At 32.7% G+C, this 20,720-nt stretch overlaps 2 long non-coding RNA genes, 2 other non-coding genes and 1 pseudogene across 5 annotated transcripts in view; 4 read left to right on the forward strand and 1 right to left on the reverse strand.

Moving 5' to 3' along the window:
* The window catches only part of LOC143245198 (uncharacterized), a 32,603-nt gene extending 24,107 nt beyond the window's left edge, over positions 1–8,496 (forward strand). Inside the window, exon 3 of one of the 2 annotated variants that reach the window (XR_013025499.1) lies at positions 7,892–8,495. This is a non-coding gene — a long non-coding RNA (uncharacterized LOC143245198). Of the gene's footprint in view, positions 1–7,891 lie in introns of both variants that reach the window. The other variant, XR_013025498.1, reaches the window with a different exon arrangement.
* On the reverse strand, positions 2,537–3,366 carry LOC143245197 (uncharacterized). Its single transcript, XR_013025497.1, has 2 exons — positions 3,305–3,366; positions 2,537–3,155 (listed from the first exon to the last, which is right to left on the reverse strand). It is a non-coding gene; the product is annotated as an uncharacterized LOC143245197 (long non-coding RNA).
* A 7,869-nt stretch (positions 8,497–16,365) lies between the features above and the next one.
* LOC143245683 (U2 spliceosomal RNA) lies at positions 16,366–16,555 on the forward strand. Its single transcript, XR_013025666.1, has one exon. It is a non-coding gene; the product is annotated as a U2 spliceosomal RNA (small nuclear RNA).
* A 1,468-nt stretch (positions 16,556–18,023) lies between these two features.
* LOC143245694 (U2 spliceosomal RNA) lies at positions 18,024–18,205 on the forward strand (annotated as a pseudogene).
* Positions 18,206–19,671: 1,466 nt separating this feature from the next.
* LOC143245673 (U2 spliceosomal RNA) lies at positions 19,672–19,863 on the forward strand. The gene has a single exon (XR_013025656.1). It is a non-coding gene; the product is annotated as a U2 spliceosomal RNA (small nuclear RNA).
* The last annotated feature ends 857 nt before the right edge of the window (positions 19,864–20,720 follow it).

Below are 20,720 nucleotides of genomic sequence, written 5' to 3' on the forward strand. Positions count from 1 at the left end.
ACCAATAACACTGTAACGTTATGGACAAACTTTGGGAGAAAACATGTTTAAAATGGCACCATCACCTAGAGTCGTAATGATAGCAAGACAGTAAAATGTGGCTTATAAAGACCCGAGTGCCACACAGACTCCATATTAGTGGAACAGTCCGAGATAAAAGAAAATCAGTTAAAAAACTGGCCAATGCATAGTATAGTTAGAATGACTTCCTCTTTCCAATCCATTGGATGACAGAGGTCACGGCTTTGGCATTTGGTTTCCCATGGCCCTAGGACAAACTGGAAACACTAACACTGTAGATTCCCTTTATGATATCTTTGTCCATCTACCCCAACTAGATGGGGTAGTACATCTTTGGACCACTTAATCTACCAGTTTACATGGAACAATAAGTCAGAACTGGTGGCTAGATCGACACTCAAACTTCCCAGTTCTCCAGGAGGTTTAAGCATACCATCTATTCCTCTGCAGTGTCTCGCACTGTAAGCTGCTCTTCTCAGGAGAGGTGTGCACTCTGATCACCCATGTGCATTCGTAGTTTCATACTTCATAGGGTTTGGAATGAAATACGTTGGTCGGCCTCACTCTCTATTCACACCCACATGTACCAAGCACTTACCACTCCCACTCAACCATTGCCTGTACAATAAAATCCACATATTCCCTGGCCCAAAGTTTCAAAAAGCATAACATCTTTCTTTTGACCATTACCTGACAACCCCAAGCTGAAGAATAGTGCATATTATTTATCAGGAGAAGTGAAAGGAGCTATAAAATAGAGTGTTATACAGACTAAGACCAAATGTTTGTTATGCCGTCATCAGAATATATTATCTGCTTTATTAAGAGGATATTCAATTGATATTTTAATATAAAAAATATGACCAGATGAAGTAACTGAGGCAAGATCTGTTGAAGCTGAGCTATATAACAATGTTTGGTGGGTTAACACTCAGACTTTTCATCTGCAAACAGAGTTCCAAAACAGAAGATATACAAGAGTGTTATGATCATTTTCAACAAGTCTGTTACAATTAACCTGTGCATCATGACCTATGGCTAGTGGTGCATGTTTAAATATTTCTAAACCTAATGCAGCTTGATTAGGGAAGTGGCAATATTGTGAAGATGTGCCTTTGGGGTTGCATTGGATAAAGGAACCAATTAAATGGTTCAGAAGTTACTTTCTTGATAGCAAAAAACCCACTTGAAATGAAAAACATACATCTCAGAATGGCTGGTATGGGTAGTAACACTTACTGTTTTTTTGTCTGAAAATGAGAATTAGAAATATCTTTATCAAGAAGTTAGTAATGCTATTCACGAATATGAATATTCTAGTACAAATTTATTTTCGTGCAGTAGTTGTAAAAAGAATTCTCTCTCCCATGTTGTGTTGTGTGGGCACAATGTTTTCAGTTACTAAAATATGAAGAAATAGTTAACTCATTCTTTTGGATTTCTTTGTGGAGGTAAAACCAAATTGTGTCACATAAACAATGAATTTGCCAATAACTAATGGCAGTTTCGCCCCCTTTCTTTGTTGGATACTAAAGTTAGGGCTTTAAACCTGGCTTTGACCATCTGGATTATAAATTTATCCAGTCATCCTGATACTTTCTTGATACGATACTTTTTAGGTGCCCGTTTTATGGTATTTTAGTCTTAGTTTTTCCCAACTGGTACCTATAGGTTCTATTTGTCTATGCTGGCATGAACAACTAGTCCAGTCCATCAGAGAAGTTCCCAAAGATTCCGACTTCTTGTTAGAAAGATGTACTTTTCAGTTACTATATATCAAGCTACTTCCAGTAGCTATATGCAGGGTAACCCTCAAGTTTCATGGGCTGAAGGGTAGAAAGGGGGGGGGATGATTTTTGCAACCACTTATGTAGACTGTTCAATTTGCAAATTGGTTATCTCTGATTACGTGAAGCTGAAAGCTGTAGACATGCAGTACAGAGTAATCTTGTTGTTACGATACTTTGATGTATACTTAGGCCTACTGACTGATACTTACGAAGTTACGAACTATAAGTTAGATCGAAAAGCTTAGAAGCACGCCTATATTAAAGATGTACATTTCGGCTACTGAAAAAGCCTACATCTAGGCCTAATTATGTAATTCGATGGGTAAGAAGAATCACAAGAACAAAACACAATTTGTAGGCGTGTGATGCAATAAAACAATTCAACAGACCAAACTGTAGGGAGGGATGATTGTATGCACCATACCCCCCACCTAAAATGAAGGGGGCATGTATATCCTCATCCCCCCCCCCCCAGGATCTACGCCCCTGCTCCCAGTTCTTGAACGTGTTCCGAGGTATTTCTGTTGGCGTAGTGCACATTGTATTTTACCTGTCAGAGTAACTTTGTATCTCCATCAGATGTGTCGGATAGAAGCATGTTCATTGGGTCTAGCATGTGTGGAATCGGTTATACAACTTTTTATTCTGTGACCTATGTCACAAAAAGTATGGGCTTTTGTTGCAAAATTGTTCCACGTTTTATATAATTACCCAGTTCTACTGTCTAGAGAGCTTACGATTTTTTTAATTATTTTAGTCTGCTGAAATATTACATGTGGTTCAACAAGAGTAAAATGGTTTTTTGAACACTGACACGATACTCTTGCCAATATTCTACAGCTGGTTAAATATCGTCTTCTCCTAAGGTTGAAGTAGATTATTTGTTTGAATAGGGCATCTTTCCGGGAATTGTGGAAGCCAGCTCACAACGCTGTATCTTGTATTCAAGGTGAACGTGTTACATAATTCAGCAGTTATTCCTAATGAAATGAATTAACTTCAATTTCGTATTCTAGAGAAACTGAACTGGTTGTATCCAGTTCTGTTTTTGTTTTCACTACAGTATACGATTACGAACGAAATTAGGCACACGAAGTCGCATATCCATTTGTACCCTTTGGGTTCTTGTATAAACTGCCATATGAAGTTCATAATACTCATACGACTATAACTACTTAAGAGTGATGCGATTATGTTTGGCACACGCATGCTAAACTTCAATATTGCACGAACAACTTCTGTATCGCACAGACGACACACCGGCACCTCATATCACCCACCTGTACGAGATTGAAGAAACTTCAACGGCTCCGCCTGCGGCTTCAATAACGTCATATACGTGTGCTGCAGAGGTTACAATAAATTACACAGAGCAGAGAAGCATTAACACGCATAACGTTATCATTCGCTAAATTACACAAGAATACACTACAGTCTTCTCACTAATCAATATACCATTCCTACAAAACTATTAACACAAATTGTTCACTTACGATCCAAAAAGCTGTTTTTACTGTCGGTACTCTACCCACGTCCACATCAACCTTAACTTTCGCAAGTGATAACATTTATTTTCTCCTAACAGACTTATGTACCTCCTTTACTATATTTCTTAAAATGGTGTTTACAAGGTTTATCTGGATTTCAATAATATGTTGGTAATCAGTCTTAAAGATCCTTTAAGAATTATGACCAATGTAGTTTGTGACACGTTATTTTTCTATCATAAAAAAGTAAATTTCGTTAGTAAGATATATTTTAGAAAATATTAACAATGTATTCTCATATTTTCATTGAACTCGTTTCCTAGGGGAAAAATCCATAATAATTAGCAAATATTTAGCGAAAATCGTTTTACGCTTTGAACCTAAAACTTGATTCTAATGTAAAGCTAATATTTTGTTGTTGTCATACATTTTTGTAACAAAACTAGCTCCGAACAACTGCACAGATTAATTAATATTTACAGCAAACAATTCGTCAGTCATTTATATCAAGTTGATTGTGTGAACATCCTACGAATTCATTAATGAATATTCACCGACGTTTCACTGCCTCGACGGTGGTAAAAATTACCCCTTCTTCTTCGACGGGCTACAGTTGTTTGTATTTTAATATCTAGTAGCTTTAAGAACGTTCTGTATTTCTCTTTGTGTATAGAGATACGTCAAAAATAAGGTACGAAATACTGAAAACACGTACGACATTTCTGAGCGTTTTCAAGTACTATTCAAAAAACATTCCGAATATCATAAAGTTTACTTATTAGTATTGTGTTTCGCGATTATGCACAACTCAAAAGCGGGTTACATTATTAACTGAATATCAATATTGATTAGTAATGGACTGCCCTTAGAGTTATAAAACTTCATTACTATGTCTATTGACAATGTTTTGAAGCATTTTGCAATTTGATTTAATATTTTTGGAAAGTTTTCGGTCGATGTTTACAATACATATTTTTACTCCAATTATAGTTACAATGCAGCAATTTCTTGATATTTTTTCTCGACTAATGTCCATGATTTAAACTTATAAATCCAGTTATTGATAGTGCCACGATGACATTACGCAAAAGTGTTCGAATTTTCGATGTCACAACTTATAAAGTTTTACCCTAAAACATTCATTCACTGCAATATTTCGCGTTTTTGTTTGACGTTATTCACATTAATAACCTACAGAGATAACGCATTTTAATCTCGAAATATTTTCTATTATTAAGTTAAACGTGTAAATGAGAAGAGGCTAATGAACTCTTTGTTTAAGACTAAACTTTTAAATATACTACGACTTCATTTAAACCAGCGTTTAAATAGATGATACTACTTAATTCACAGAAAATATCGGAACTGAAACTTTGAGTGAATTGCTAAAAAGGTTATTTATTACATATAAGAGTAGTATGGTTAACTTTGTTGCCCCAGTAGATGCGGCGCTGTTATTTTCTCGATTAATTTGATAAGTAATAAATATATGTGTGGATTATTCTTTATAAGTTCAAGTATGATTAGTAAAGCGTGTTTTTTTTGTTATTCTTCTGGTGTTACGGCTGATGTAAATATTGAATTTATATCTGCAAATGTGTGCACATCTATTGTATTTATATAAATATTACATTTATATCTGTACATGTGTTTGTTTGTTTGTTTGTTTTGGAATTTCGCACAAAGCTACTCGAGGGCTATCTGTGCTAGCAGTCCCTAATTTAGCAGTGTGAGACTAGAGGGAAGGAAGCTAGTCATCACCACCCACCGCCAACTCTTGGGCTACTCTTTTACCAACGAATAGTGGGATTGACCGTCATATTATAACGCCCCACGGCTGAAAGGGCGAGCATGTTTGGCGCGACTGGGATCCGAAACCGCGACCCTCGGATTACGAGTCGCACGCCTTAACACGCTTGGCCATGCCGGGCCATCTTTACATGTGTGTACATCTGTTAGATTTATATAAATATTGCGTTTATATCTGCATATGTGTGTGTGTACATCTATTGTACTTATACAAATATTATATGTATATCTGCATATGTGTGTGTATATTTATGTATATGTTTGTTGTTCTAACTACTTTTGTTATTGATGACTTGTAATTAATTCAACTTTGTTCTTTTTTTGTTGTTCCACAAAGTATTGGTAAATAAAATTTCGTAACAAGTATCTGCTCTTATCAGCTTAATATCTTATACAGTTCCCATTGGAAACCATAATTCATATTCATATATGATTTACCTTGTTCATACATCAGTTACACTTCTTACCTAGATGTTCTAGCCATGTTTCCTTGTTGTTACATCAGTTACACTTCTCAATTAGATTTGATTACTGTGTTTACCTCTTGTTGATACATCAGTTACACTTCTCACCTAGACACGATAGAAGCCTTTACCTTGTTGATACATCAGTTGCAGCCCTTACTTAGATATGATACCTGTGTTTACATCGTTGTGTTGATATGTAGAACAGTGAAATTGTTTGTATCATATGAACCGTTTGTTCTTATTACTTTAAAACATGTAAACCTGTTTTTTTTTCCTATTTTGCTGCAGAACATCCGTGGTTTTGGCGTAGTAAAAACAATTGCAACTAAACAACTTGTAGTATAGTTTCTTTCCAGAGTTGTTATTTACGGTGTAATCTGTTATGGTTTTCACTAGGAATATTCTTCTGTGTGAGATTACAGTTTTTGTAAAAGTTGTGACTTAAAGCAGACTGTGTACAAAGAGTTATTTATCGTCATTTACAATGAACCGGATCATAAAATATCTTTTACGTATTTCAGTATGAACTGTTGTTATGCGTCCACCATCAGAGGGACCCTTACATTGTGTTAGTTAATCGTCTTCTGGTAAAGGAGCCTAACCTTGATGCTAAAGTATTTATAGGCATTTTTTTCTTTCGTCTTTAAATTAAAGCTTATTTTAAGCCAGTTTAGACTAACATGAATATTGATTATTTTATTGAATTAATACCTTTTTAGGCTTATAACTAGTTAATTAAATTGAAATCACATCAAAATTTAATTACCAAAAAGCATTAATAAAAAAATAAGAAACTAAGTAGGTTAAATACATTTTACAAAATAATCTTTAAGTTTTTAATTATTAAACTAGATGTATCATTTAATGCCTGATATATATATATATATATATATTTATTGTATTGTCTTTAATGCAATTATTTATTTACAACGTTGTACTTGTTTCTTCACATTCAAATACAGATGAGAATGGACTTAATGACAAAGCATTTGTATCGACTCAGTAGATGTGATTTCATTTGAATTCAGTATAGAATATGGTCATATTAAGAGCAAGGAAAACCTTCTGCATATTTGAAGTCTGATGGTTGAAACTTCCAGGGTTATCATTGACTGATCTTCTGTTTCAGTTTCAGTGATGAATTTAACAAGGGCTCAATGAATGTTGTGAGATACAACATCTACTAACATCCTCCAAATAATACCTAAACACTGTAACATAAAACCTACATCTTAGAATGTAAACCTAAATTCTGCAATGTCATACTTGTATCCTATAATATAATGCAAAACTTGAATGTTATGTGAAGAACACTTATATCCTGTAATATAGTATAAATCTTAAATGTTGTGTAATATAACACCTATATTCTGTAATATACTACACATCTGTAATGTTGTATTATGTAACAACTATATCCTGTAATATACTATACATCTTAAATGTTGTATAATATAACATCTATGTCCTGTAGTACAGTATACATTTTAAATGCTGTGTAATATAACACCTATGTCCTGTAATACAGTAAAATATTAAATGTTGTGTAATATAACACCTATGTCCTATAATATAATATAAATCTTAAATGTTCTATTACATAACATCTATATCCTGTAATATAATACATATATTATATATTGTATAACACCTATATTCTGTAATATGGTATCAATATTAAATGTTTTATAACACCTACATCCTGTAATATAGCATAAATCTTTAAAATAGTGTTATGTTACACTTGTTCACTAAAAGAGTAATTTCTGAAGTGTTGTAGGATATAAAACTCCAGTTATTTGACAGAGTTCCAAGTATCATTCAGAATAAGACCATTATTTCTTAGCCCAATGATAACAGTTGTGTAGAAATTTTAAATGTATCTAAAATTTGTATTTTGTTTTAAAAGTTTACAGAACTCGATGAATGTAAGTAAGGAATATAAAAGAGATTAAGCTAGGGACTGTTCAGTTGTTGAAGGTGTCTTTGTTGTTATATGATTTCAGATGTTCTTCGGTACTTCTCATGCGTGTGTATACTTGTCTGCTGACTTGTGTAGAATCAACTGCATTATGTTAGTAAAACAGGTGTTATAGTACACAGTTTGAAATATTTGACATTATCTACTGTTTAATCCAAAACCACATGTATCTGTTACAGGTGACAAGAAACATGTTCACTGTATTAGAAATTAGAAAGTATTAAACTTCTTAGACTGTTTTTTTTTCCACATCAAATATTACCAAAATAATATGAAAAAGGGCACTTCAGGTTTTGTAATTGTAGGTTTATTAATTAATGTTATCTTTGTTTACAGGGGCTGGAAGCAAAGAATCAGTTCACAGCCTGCATAGCAAAATTCAGGGCACTGTGACATCACTGGTTTTAGAAATTATATTACAAGGGAGGTAACATCAAGTATTAGTGACAAAACATGGTTACTGTAAGGACACTATAAGACTCTTGCTCTTCTAAAATACTTAACTGAATATACCAGTTACAGTTTTGTTAAGAGACCACCATGTAATAAGAGCTTAGAACTTTTTACCCTCAAGTATATGTTGATGCAGTGTTTCTTCGCTGAAACGAGTAAGGCCATACGATAAATTATGTCACAGGAAATTCACTAAATATGTATGTTAAGAAATGTTAGATAGAGAACTTTAAATAGGGGTAAATTGTGTCCATGGTAAGATGTGTAAAATATAGAAGCAACAGAATAAATTATAACTATACTACAAAATTTTAGGTAAGGGACATTCTAATACAGTACATTACTTTTGCTATTCACTTTCAGTGCTGCTACTTATAATTGTAATGGAACTTAATGGTATACATTTATTTTAATATCTACGTTTGTTTCAGTTTAATACATGTAACATATGTATTGTGCAAGTCCTGCCCATTTACCAAATTTGTAATAGATTATCGAGAATATGAATAAAAAATATACATTTTACAAAAGCTCTAACGTATTTTTGAATATTTTTGGCCAAGTGAATTTTCAAAATCATGCCTAATAAGTATAAAAGCTAGCAGCCCCAAGATGTGGAGAGACAGTTATACAGAATATTGTTGGATTACTACAGTCATTTACTATAAGCAACAAGAGGTATAATTGCAATAAACACCTTTTAATTGGAAAACTACAGAAACTTGACCATTAACGTTTGTAGATTTCGAACATTATAACCCTCAAGGAATCAAATATGGATGTTAGTATTTGTACAAGAACATCAGATATTTTTGTTGGAAAAACGTACTTATGAAAAAGAGAGTATATTTGTGTTAAGAGAAATTGTTCATAGCAATCTTGTTGGCAAATATCATAAATTTAATACGTATCAACATTTAATCAAGTTCTAAATTAAAATTAAAATGTCTGGCTATTTAAAATCATAATAACTAACATAATAAATTGGGGCTTATGTCCAAGATAAGAATAAAAGACAAAATCTGAAATAAATTAAAATTCAAATCTTATTTCAATTTACGTTTATCAGTGCTAACAAGATTTGATCATGTCTGATTATCAAAGTTTTCTTGAATTGCCGTGACTCTAACAACTAGATAAATATAACAAAAGTGAATTGTTCGAAATTGCTAAAATTTTATATTTTAGATATAATTTTATATCTAATTTTAGAATTAGATGCAAGAAATAAATGAGAATAAAAGAACTAAAACAACGTATTATTTAAATATTAGTCAATAATGATTTATTGTTTGAGGAAGCATTGTGGAAATATTATAATGTATCCACTAGCCAGTCAGAGTAGAGTGATAAAGATAGGTTATAAATCATTAAACCTTAAATAAATTGAGCTTGAACAAGCCCATATCAGAGCCCCAAAAAGGGAAAGAGCATGCCTACATCACAGCCTATAAAGAGCAAGTCTGCATCAAAGCCAAAAAAGGGAAAGAGCAAGTCCATAACTAAGTAGAAAGAGAAAGTCAACCAATCAGCACAAGTTTCATTTTCTCAAGTGCAGGGTGATGATCCTTGTGTAATACCCAGTAATTAAAGCTGGTGTTAATCCCTGATTACCAGATTGGAGGTGAAGATGGTACGATCCTCATCAAACCCTCTGGATTTTGATACCCCATACAAGAAGTTTTGGATTTGGTTGACTTGCTGAGTACAGTGTGTGTGCCCAAGCCACCATACAATTTGAAATTTCTGCTATTATGTTTTATGAATTCTACACATGGATAAAGAGTACACCTGGGTCAGAAGTGGTGCAGTTTCCCTTCACTTCCTTTCATGGTCAGGAGACTCCTTCATAACTTTCATAGGTGCTTCTGTTATTTCTCTCACTGGCCATCCTCCTTCTTAATGTAGCATTCTAGATAAACTTGTGAGGAGAGGTAAGTTATAATTTTCCTATTTACGATACATGCGTGTATCTGCTCATCCTTCTTCTCAACTTATCCGGTACTGACACCTTCTGCTGAACTTTGAAGTGAAGGTTCAGAAGAGCATTGTAGAGGGAGCCCCATGTGTAATGTGAGCATACTGTGCTATTACTAGAAGATTTATCCATTGGTGTATTAATTATTTTTTAACAACAATCAATGTCGAAAGTAATTTTACTATTAACATTTAAAATATTTTTATTTCATTTTGATAATCTTAAATTTACTTTGTGTTATCCCTAAAACATCCTAAATACATTTCAGATGTATTTTTATAAAGTAAAACTATATTTTACCTCTTACTTTCTCTACTCTAACTCAAAACAGGATTGGTCAATTTGACTGATCTCTTAATGACCAAAAAAATTGAAATAAAACTAAATTACCCTTTTTCTTTCTAGAATGATTTCAAAATGTAACATGAAACTACATTTCTTTATCTTAAGGAAGTTTAAGCTTGTAACTGTAAAAATCTGTTTATAATTCAGTTCTCTTATTTAATTGCCCTTTGAACCATGTCCAACAACTGCCATTGTCATTATAAGTTGTAAATCACTTGGGGCATGTGCAGCTTACATTAAGCAATGTAATAAAATTACCCACATGCATGCTTCTTTGTGCCTTGTGAAACATTATTATATTATTATTATTTATTTCACGTAATGTAATCTTAACTAACCTATAAAGATTCCGATTGTTACATTGTAGTTACTTTTATAATTATACAAAAATAAACATGAAATAAAATACTTACTCAATCTTTTTTTTTTCCATCAATTCTTGAAGACATTCGAGCCACTGTTCTTATAATAATGGTAATTATGCATTTTGATAGCTAAAAATGTTTACTTTCTCTCAGCTATATGTGATATATAGTCATACATAGATATAAGAGAGATCTAAGAAGAAATCCTGAAAGAGAATATGTATCAGGAAGGGTTTGATCTTCTATTGATAGTTCTGTAACCAAAGAGAATTGAAGACTATAAAAATTATGGATTGTCTGAGCAATGATTAATGATTCTGTTGTGATTAATTTATGTTTAATGTCTTACTAGTTCAAGGGCTGATGGAAAATAGAGAAAACGAGATGTGTAGAGAAAATACGCCACTTTTTTTTACTAGTGGAGATTCTAGGTTTATAAAATAATTTTTTGTTAATCAGAAACTTAAAACTTATATTTTATTTAAATATGGATAATTAGCTAAGATTTTATTCTATTGTAAATTTGAATGTAACACACTGAACCTTTCTCTCACCTGTAGTAAAACATATCAGGGTTAAAAGAGTTAAAGAGAAATAAATTACAACCATGCTAAGAAGTGGATGTTATTGGGAAAGAACTACAGTGGGAGATACGTGTAGGAACTATCCTGAAAAATTAGGTAAAGTGAAAGATTAAAATGAAATTATTTGTTTTAACACAAAGTTCATCTATAAAACTAGCTATGAAAATCCTGGAATCTAGTGCTCTACATCTCTATGTTACTGTTGACCCATTAAGGAAATGTTTAAACATTACAAAAAATATATAGAACGAGTGTAATGACTTTTGTGCTCCAATTTGCAATTAAATATTTAAATTATCATAAAAGTAAACTAATGTTTTTAACTTTGCAGGTGGGGAAAGTTTCAATTTGCTTTGGTGCCTCAGTCTTTTTTGAACCACTTTCTGAGTGTTTTTTTTTTGGGGGGGGGGATTTTGCTGCATGGGCAGCAAATTTTCCCTTCAGCTGGGACTGCTTTGTATTGTACTTAATGTATGTGTTACTTTGACTTTTATTATCTCAGTTCACACTACCTTTATCAAATAATGTTATATGTTAAAAGAGCTCAGTTCACACTATCTCTATCAAAAGATAATGTATGTTAGAAAGAGCTAAGTTCAAACTATCTCTATTAAATAATGTTATATGTTAAAAAGAGCTCAATTCATACTATCTATCAACAGATAATGGTGTATGTTAGAAAGAGGTCATTTCAAACTATCTCTGTCAACAAATAAAGTTATATGTTAGAAAGAGCTCAGCTCATAATGTTTATCAACAGTAATGTTATATGTTAAAAAGAGCTCAGTTCACACTATCTCTATCAACATATAATGTTCCATGTTAAATGGAGCTCAGGTCACACTATCTCTATCAACAGGTAATGTAAAATGTTTGAAATGGCTCAGGTCACTCTATCTATCAGATAATGTTATATGTTAGAAAGAGGTTATTTTACACTATCTCTTTCAACAGACAGTTTTAAACTGACACACAGTTTTACTTACTGTGTATGTGTAACTGCTCTGTCATTAGTGTTGTTGCCTATGTGATCAACTATAAAAATACAGTGGTTTCTTACCTAAATATACTGTAGTTAGACCATCAATATTGTATTTAGGTTTTACTTTTACATTTTAGTTAATTTTGTAATACTTGTTTTAAAAAATCATATTTGAAAGGTTTAATGATTTTTTTATAAGTTTAAACTTGTTTTAGCCTGGATTATGAAAGGTTATAAACAAGGTGGCATGTGTGTTACCCTTTTGAGGCAGGGCTCTACCAAAATATCTTTGTAGAGACCTGCTGGCATTAGTTAACATTAAGGCATGAAATATAACAGGAAAATTTATTTTTCTGAAACTTAATGCTTTTAGGAATTTTTTTTTGTTATATATTAAACAGTTTTCTTCTTCTTTATTTTTGGAATGAAATATAACAAGATCAATGTTATCCAGTAAAAATTAGTTGCTGGTACTCATAGTGTTAATGTTGGAGAGCTGACTCAACATGAGCTAAGGTTCACCACTATGAAAGGCCTGTTCTAGTTATTTAATTTTGAAGAGTAATTTTTTTTATTTATTATCATAACTTATTTTCAGATTTCAAATTCAAAGAATAACCAAAATTTATTAAATTAAAAAAGAACCATTAATGATACTTAAGTTGTTATGTTTCATAGAGATCCACAAGAAAAAGTTTGATTTAAGCAGAGTAAACTAACTAGAGAATGTAGTAAAATAATCAGGTGTTTATCAGGATAATTTTAGTAATCTGAGGGATCTGTACATTTTGCAACAGTTAACCACATATTGTGTGACATGGTGAATTATTTTGTTTTGATTTCTTTTTTCTTTGAGGAACACATATAAGCTTTAGTAGGTTATGTTAATATATTTATTTAGACTTATGGTTTCCTTTAAATTGTACTTGAGAAAATATTCTTGTACTATGATTAAAAAAACCTTTCTCAGTTATTTTTTCATTAAATACCTCACTGGTTCCCTTTATCTTCTGTTTTTTCTTAACTTTTCAAATATACTAGTTTCTGCTTTATAATAAGTGTCAAATGTAAAAAGGAAAGTAAACCATGTTATTTTTTCATGGTTTGGAGAAATTAAACAACAAAGTAGCATTAAATGAACTTTATTCTTTTGAAATCATAAAAACTGAAGAAACTTGACATTTTTACTTGAAATCTGACATTAGATGTTAGTGATTCATTTGTAACCCTGAGTTTTGCAATTATTATTAATAATTATTGGAACTTAACGGCTTACTTAGGCATCAGTAAAACATGTTAAAACAGCTGTCTTTGATGTAAGAGTTAAGTAGCAGAGGGATTATTCATGAAAGAAGTGCTGTGTTTGTTATTAATATTCAATATGTATATGAACTTAAGGGTAGTGTTGCTTACTGGCTTCATGCTTTGGACTCGTGGATGGAAGGATGTATGTTTGAGACTTGTTAATGGCAATGATTAAGTTAACTTGGAGACATTACTCGGTTGTTTTAGTCCACCCAGCTGTATAATGGATACTAGTTTTTAGCTGGGAGGTTAACCTGTGATGGACTGGGATTCTATCAATGGAGAATGTGTAAATGTTTGCATCTATAACTGGAGTTTAACATCAATCTTGGTTTAAGACCTTGACATTCGTGATCTTGCTATTAAGTGTCATCTTGAAATAAGAGAGATTTAAACTTAACATAAATGAACTGCTGCTATGTTTCATCTTGACATAAGAGAGATTTAACTTTGACATACATTAGCTTGCTACTGAGTGTCATCTTGACATGGGAGGGATTCGACACACGTGATATTGCTACTGTTTTGGAATACACTTATTGTTTGAAGGAAATTCTTACAGTGAATACAAAACTATAATTGCAAATAAAAACCTGAATAGAAATTATTTTACAAACTTAAATATATGTAAAGCTAATATAGAAACCTAAAGGTTGTACAAGTTATTAAATAAACTTGAATAAACACCCACCATAGATGCCTTGCTTGACTTAATGATAAGGTCGAGACAAGCTTAACTGAGGAGAGATTGAGTTATTACTTAAGTTAGGGATACATTATTCACATTGTAGATTTCTTTTGGTCCGAAGTTTCATATTTGTTTGATCCGTTGCTAAAACTTTGATGTCTATCATTGAGATAATGTGTCTAGTTGTTTGATTTTATATGTGGCTAGCAGGGAAATGGGGAGATAATAGAGTGACCAGTTATGTATGAAATTCACATTGTTATTAATAGTTACTGTTCAATGATTTTAACTATGGCATGTGGATGAGTATTTGAACCATGAACAAAGTAGGGTCGGTATTCAGCACTTGATTTAGAGTAAATGGCTGAAAGACAAATCTTAGTTGAAATTATGTAACATGAATTATGTTTTAAGTTTTTGTTGTTGTTTTAAGATTTAAACTCTGTTTAGCATATAAACACAAGGATCATTTAGATGTATTTAATGTTTCTATGAGGGTCAAGTATTTCTTATTAGAAAATTCATTAGGGTTGATTTCACAAAATCTTCAAAATACCCACTTTTCTTCATAGTAAAATATACAAGTTTTGTTGTATGGGTACAAATATAAGTGTATTTTGTAGTCTTAAAGAAGTTAGAATGATCAGGTTACCTTAGGAGGAGAAAAGATGTGAAATCACATGTTGAGGTAAGTGAAATTTCTCTTTCCGTAGTTGGATACAGAAACATCATTTTGATCATCATTTATGGTGATGTCTAAGAATGACAGACTTAAGTTTGTTTCCTGTATTCCAAGTAAGATTTATATTGCACCGGTAAGATTTCAGTATGAAATATAAAATTTAACAGTCTACTACTATCTATACTATCTATGGTGGATTGCTCGGACAATTAACAAACAATCATTGCTAATAATTGCAGAAAAAGGTGTGAACCAAGGTAAGGCCAAAGGATGATCCCACAGATGTGCCATTTATATGGTAAAAGAAAGCCATAAGGTAAACTACTTGGGTGTGAAGTGAGGGTATTTTATTAATGAAAGTCATTCACTGTAAAGTTTTGGTTGGAGTACAGCTAGTTGGACAGACAAAAGTACAGGGCTAATAAGGAAATCGATTTTGTATATATAAGGAGGACTATATTGTGTCAGAAGCCACAGAACTTAGTTTGATTAAAAGTAACTTGAGAGATGGTATTTGACTTTTTTCATATTTCTAAGTATGCATTGAGCCTTGTTGAATGGTATGGCTATATAAACATCTGTGTTAAGTGGTCTAAATTTGATGGAGTCAGAAAGGTAAAAGCTATATATAAGTATTTGTCGAAGGTATAAGTAGTATCGCTTCCACTTGTTTTGAAATATTATAGGAAAACAATTGAAATGTACATATAAATGTTCATTACCCGTTGATTTTCCAGAACTTTCAATAATTAAAGTCATACGGGCTGGTTCAATCACTTTAGAACAAAATTGACAAGTGAAATTATTCTCTATTCTGTTATGACAAGAAAATATGTGCTAATGTCATTTCCAAAATCGCTACTATACGCTCTTTAGAGGTGAACTCACATTCACAAAATTCAGATCTATATTTTCAACGCGTATTTATAACCCGAGAGAGTTATACCTCGATTTAGTATTTGGTAACGCTGCACAGACCAACTATTTATAGCAAATATTAGTTAAGCCGTTTAACTTGTACCCTTATTAAGCGCCACTTTTGTCATTTAAAGCAGTGAAATATACATTTTAGAAGTAAAATCAAGGTTTAGATGCAAAATGAAAACGATTTTCGCTAAATATTTACTTTTGACAACGTCTTTCTCCGCTAGGTGACAGGCTGTTCAAGTAAACTGAACAGCCCATGAAAAGTTGGGAATGAGAGTCGTTGTTCATATTTTCTAAAATGTGTTTTATTATTTAATTTCTGTTTCTTAGGAACAAAACGAAAAAAAAGACAACTATGTGAAAATTTATCTTTGTTCAAATCCTAAAGGACCTACACGATCGATAGTCTTTGTATGAATGACGTGCGAGTAAACTACATTTACGCCATTGCAATAGAAAGGTAAAAGCTATATATAAGTATTTGTCGAAGGTATAAGTAGTATCGCTTCTCGGCCTTTTGGCTAAGATCAAAGTGTAGTATCTGTTCTTATCAGCTTAATATCTGATACGGTTCCCATTGGGGACCATGATATTAAACTTATTTTGTAAAGCGGCGGGTGCTTGGAGCTTGCTCCACTCCTGCCACGGGTTGGCCCAGTATTGCAGTATTTCTGGGATCGGCCCACTCTCTACATGATTCTAACAATAGTTTATTACGAAGTGGAAATGTACGACAAATTATTACGAGTCGCTTTCTTTTGTTCTCTTTACCAACTTGATTACCGTGACGATATATCGTAATGTTTTTAATCTTTCGCGTTTAACGTCAACGCTTTCTTTTCCTCGCTTAAACGATGTGGTTGCGTCGAGAGTGTTCTGAAAAACAATACGCCAAGAACAGGGTTGAATCATTTTAGGAAACGACAAAATTGAATGGAAATACAAGTAGTATGTTTGTATTGATTTTGTTGCTTTGACGAACAAACTGCTTCCGTAAATTCGTTATTACATATTTATTCCACAACTACAAGAAACTACAGGCTTGTTACAATGAGTAAGTTAACTTACAATTACAACAAAATAGAACACTGCATGCGCCAAAAGAAAAAAAAACAAAAAGTACCATCACATCTGATTTGAAGTTGGGCATCAGACTTCAAGCAACAAGTTGTCAGTCCCACAATATTACAAGAAATATACCTTACTTCTGAATGGTTGGTGGTATTATTTTGAAGGGTCAAATCTGTGTTTTATCTCATGTTGTGACTATATATTAAGTGGGTTCACCTTTGGTCACATCCTTATGTAGTGTTTTATGAGGTTTTGACGTGTCAGAAAATGTATCTGTGACTTGTTAGCGATAAATTTCATTAAGAAACAAACAGCAAACATTCCACTTGTTTTGAAATATTATAGGAAAACAATTGAAATGTACATATAAATGTTCATTACCCGTTGATTGTCCAGAACTTTCAATAATTAAAGTCATACGGGCTGGTTCAATCACTTTAGAACAAAATTGACAAGTGAAATTATTCTCTATTCTGTTATGACAAGAAAATATGTGCTAATGTCATTTCCAAAATCGCTACTATACGCTCTTTAGAGGTGAACTCACATTCACAAAATTCAGATCTATATTTTCAACGCGTATTTATAACCCGAGAGAGTTATACCTCGATTTAGTATTTGGTAACGCTGCACAGACCAACTATTTATAGCAAATATTAGTTAAGCCGTTTAACTTGTACCCTTATTAAGCGCCACTTTTGTCATTTAAAGCAGTGAAATATACATTTTAGAAGTAAAATCAAGGTTTAGATGCAAAATGAAAAACGATTTTCGCTAAATATTTACTTTGACAACGTCTTTCTCCGCTAGGTGACAGGCTGTTCAAGTAAACTGCACAGTCCATGAAAAGTTGGGAATGAGAGTCGTTGTTCATATTTTCTAAAATGTGTTTTATTATTTAATTTCTGTTTCTTAGGAACAAAACGAAAAAAAAGACAAATATGTGAAAATTTATCTTTGTTCTAAATCCTAAAGGACCTACACGATCGATAGTCTTTGTATGAATGACGTGCGAGTAAACTACATTTACGCCATTGCAATAGAAAGGTAAAAGCTATATATAAGTATTTGTCGAAGGTATAAGTAGTATCGCTTCTCGGCCTTTTGGCTAAGATCAAAGTGTAGTATCTGTTCTTATCAGCTTAATATCTGATACGGTTCCCATTGGGGACCATGATATTAAACTTATTTTTGTAAGGCGGCGGGGTGCTTGAGCTTGCTCCACGGGTTGGCCCAGTATTGCAGTATTTCTGGGATCGGCCCACTCTCTACATGATTCTAACAATAGTTTATTACGAAGTGGAAATGTACGACAAATTATTACGAGTCGCTTTCTTTTGTTCTCTTTACCAACTTGATTACCGTGACGATATATCGTAATGTTTTTAATCTTTCGCGTTTAACGTCAACGCTTTCTTTTCCTCGCTTAAACGATGTGGTTGCGTCGAGGGTGTTCTGAAAACAATACGCCAAGAACAGGGTTGAATCATTTTAGGAAACGACAAAATTGAATGGAAATACAAGTAGTATGTTTGTATTGATTTTGTTGCTTTGACGAACAAACTGCTTCCGTAAATTCGTTATTACATATTTATTCCACAACTACAAGAAACTACAGGCTTGTTACAATGAGTAAGTTAACTTACAATTACAACAAAATAGAACACTGCATGCGCCAAAAAAAAAAAAAAAAAAAGTACCATCACATCTGATTTGAAGTTGCGCATCAGACTTCAAGCAACAAGTTGTCAGTCCCACAATATTACAAGAAATATACCTTACTTCTGAATGGTTGGTGGTATTATTTTGAAGGGTCAAATCTGTGTTTTATCTCATGTTGTGACTATATATTAAGTGGGTTCACCTTTGGTCACATCCTTATGTAGTGTTTTATGAGGTTTTGACGTGTCAGAAAATGTATCTGTGACTTGTTAGCGATAAATTTCATTAAGAAACAAACAGCAAACATTCCACTTGTTTTGAAATATTATAGGAAAACAATTGAAATGTACATATAAATGTTCATTACCCGTTGATTTTCCAGAACTTTCAATAATTAAAGTCATACGGGCTGGTTCAATCACTTTAGAACAAAATTGACAAGTGAAATTATTCTCTATTCTGTTATGACAAGAAAATATGTGCTAATGTCATTTCCAAAATCGCTACTATACGCTCTTTAGAGGTGAACTCACATTCACAAAATTCAGATCTATATTTTCAACGCGTATTTATAACCCGAGAGAGTTATACCTCGATTTAGTATTTGGTAACGCTGCACAGACCAACTATTTATAGCAAATATTAGTTAAGCCGTTTAACTTGTACCCTTATTAAGCGCCACTTTTGTCATTTAAAGCAGTGAAATATACATTTTAGAAGTAAAATCAAGGTTTAGATGCAAAATGAAAACGATTTTCGCTAAATATTTACTTTTGACAACGTCTTTCTCCGCTAGGTGACAGGCTGTTCAAGTAAACTGAACAGCCCATGAAAAGTTGGGAATGAGAGTCGTTGTTCATATTTTCTAAAATGTGTTTTATTATTTAATTTCTGTTTCTTAGGAACAAAACGAAAAAAAAGACAAATATGTGAAAATTTATCTTTGTTCTAAATCCTAAAGGACCTACACGATCGATAGTCTTTGTATGAATGACGTGCGAGTAAACTACATTTACGCCATTGCAATAGAAAGGTAAAAGCTATATATAAGTATTTGTCGAAGGTATAAGTAGTATCGCTTCTCGGCCTTTTGGCTAAGATCAAAGTGTAGTATCTGTTCTTATCAGCTTAATATCTGATACGGTTCCCATTGGGGACCATGATATTAAACTTATTTTTGTAAGGCGGCGGGGTGCTTGGAGCTTGCTCCACTCCTGCCACGGGTTGGCCCAGTATTGCAGTATTTCTGGGATCGGCCCACTCTCTACATGATTCTAACAATAGTTTATTACGAAGTGGAAATGTACGACAAATTATTACGAGTCGCTTTCTTTTGTTCTCTTTACCAACTTGATTACCGTGACGATATATCGTAATGTTTTTAATCTTTCGCGTTTAACGTCAACGCTTTCTTTTCCTCGCTTTACGATGTGGTTGCGTCGAGGGTGTTCTGAAAAGCAATACGCCAAGAACAGGGTTGAATCATTTTAGGAAACGACAAAATTGAATGGAAATACAAGTAGTATGTTTGTATTGATTTTGTTGCTTTGACGAACAAACTGCTTCCGTAAATTCGTTATTACATATTTATTCCACAACTACAAGAAACTACAGGCTTGTTACAATGAGTAAGTTAACTTACAATTACAACAAAATAGAACACTGCATGCGCCAAAAGAAAAAAAAACAAAAAGTACCATCACATCTGATTTGAAGTTGCGCATCAGACTTCAAGCAACAAGTTGTCAGTCCCACAATATTACAAGAAATATACCTTACTTCTGAATGGTTGGTGGTATTATTTTGAAGGGTCAAATCTGTGTTTTATCTCATGTTGTGACTATATATTAAGTGGGTTCACCTTTGGTCACATCCTTATGTAGTGTTTTATGAGGTTTTGACGTGTCAGAAAATGTATCTGTGACTTGTTAGCGATAAATTTCATTAAGAAACAAACAGCAAACATTCCACTTGTTTTGAAATATTATAGGAAAACAATTGAAATGTACATATAAATGTTCATTACCCGTTGATTTTCCAGAACTTTCAATAATTAAAGTCATACGGGCTGGTTCAATCACTTTAGAACAAAATTGACAAGTGAAATTATTCTCTATTCTGTT

This window comes from Tachypleus tridentatus, chromosome 2, assembly GCF_004210375.1.
Source record: "Tachypleus tridentatus isolate NWPU-2018 chromosome 2, ASM421037v1, whole genome shotgun sequence".
Taxonomy (NCBI): domain Eukaryota; kingdom Metazoa; phylum Arthropoda; class Merostomata; order Xiphosura; family Limulidae; genus Tachypleus; species Tachypleus tridentatus.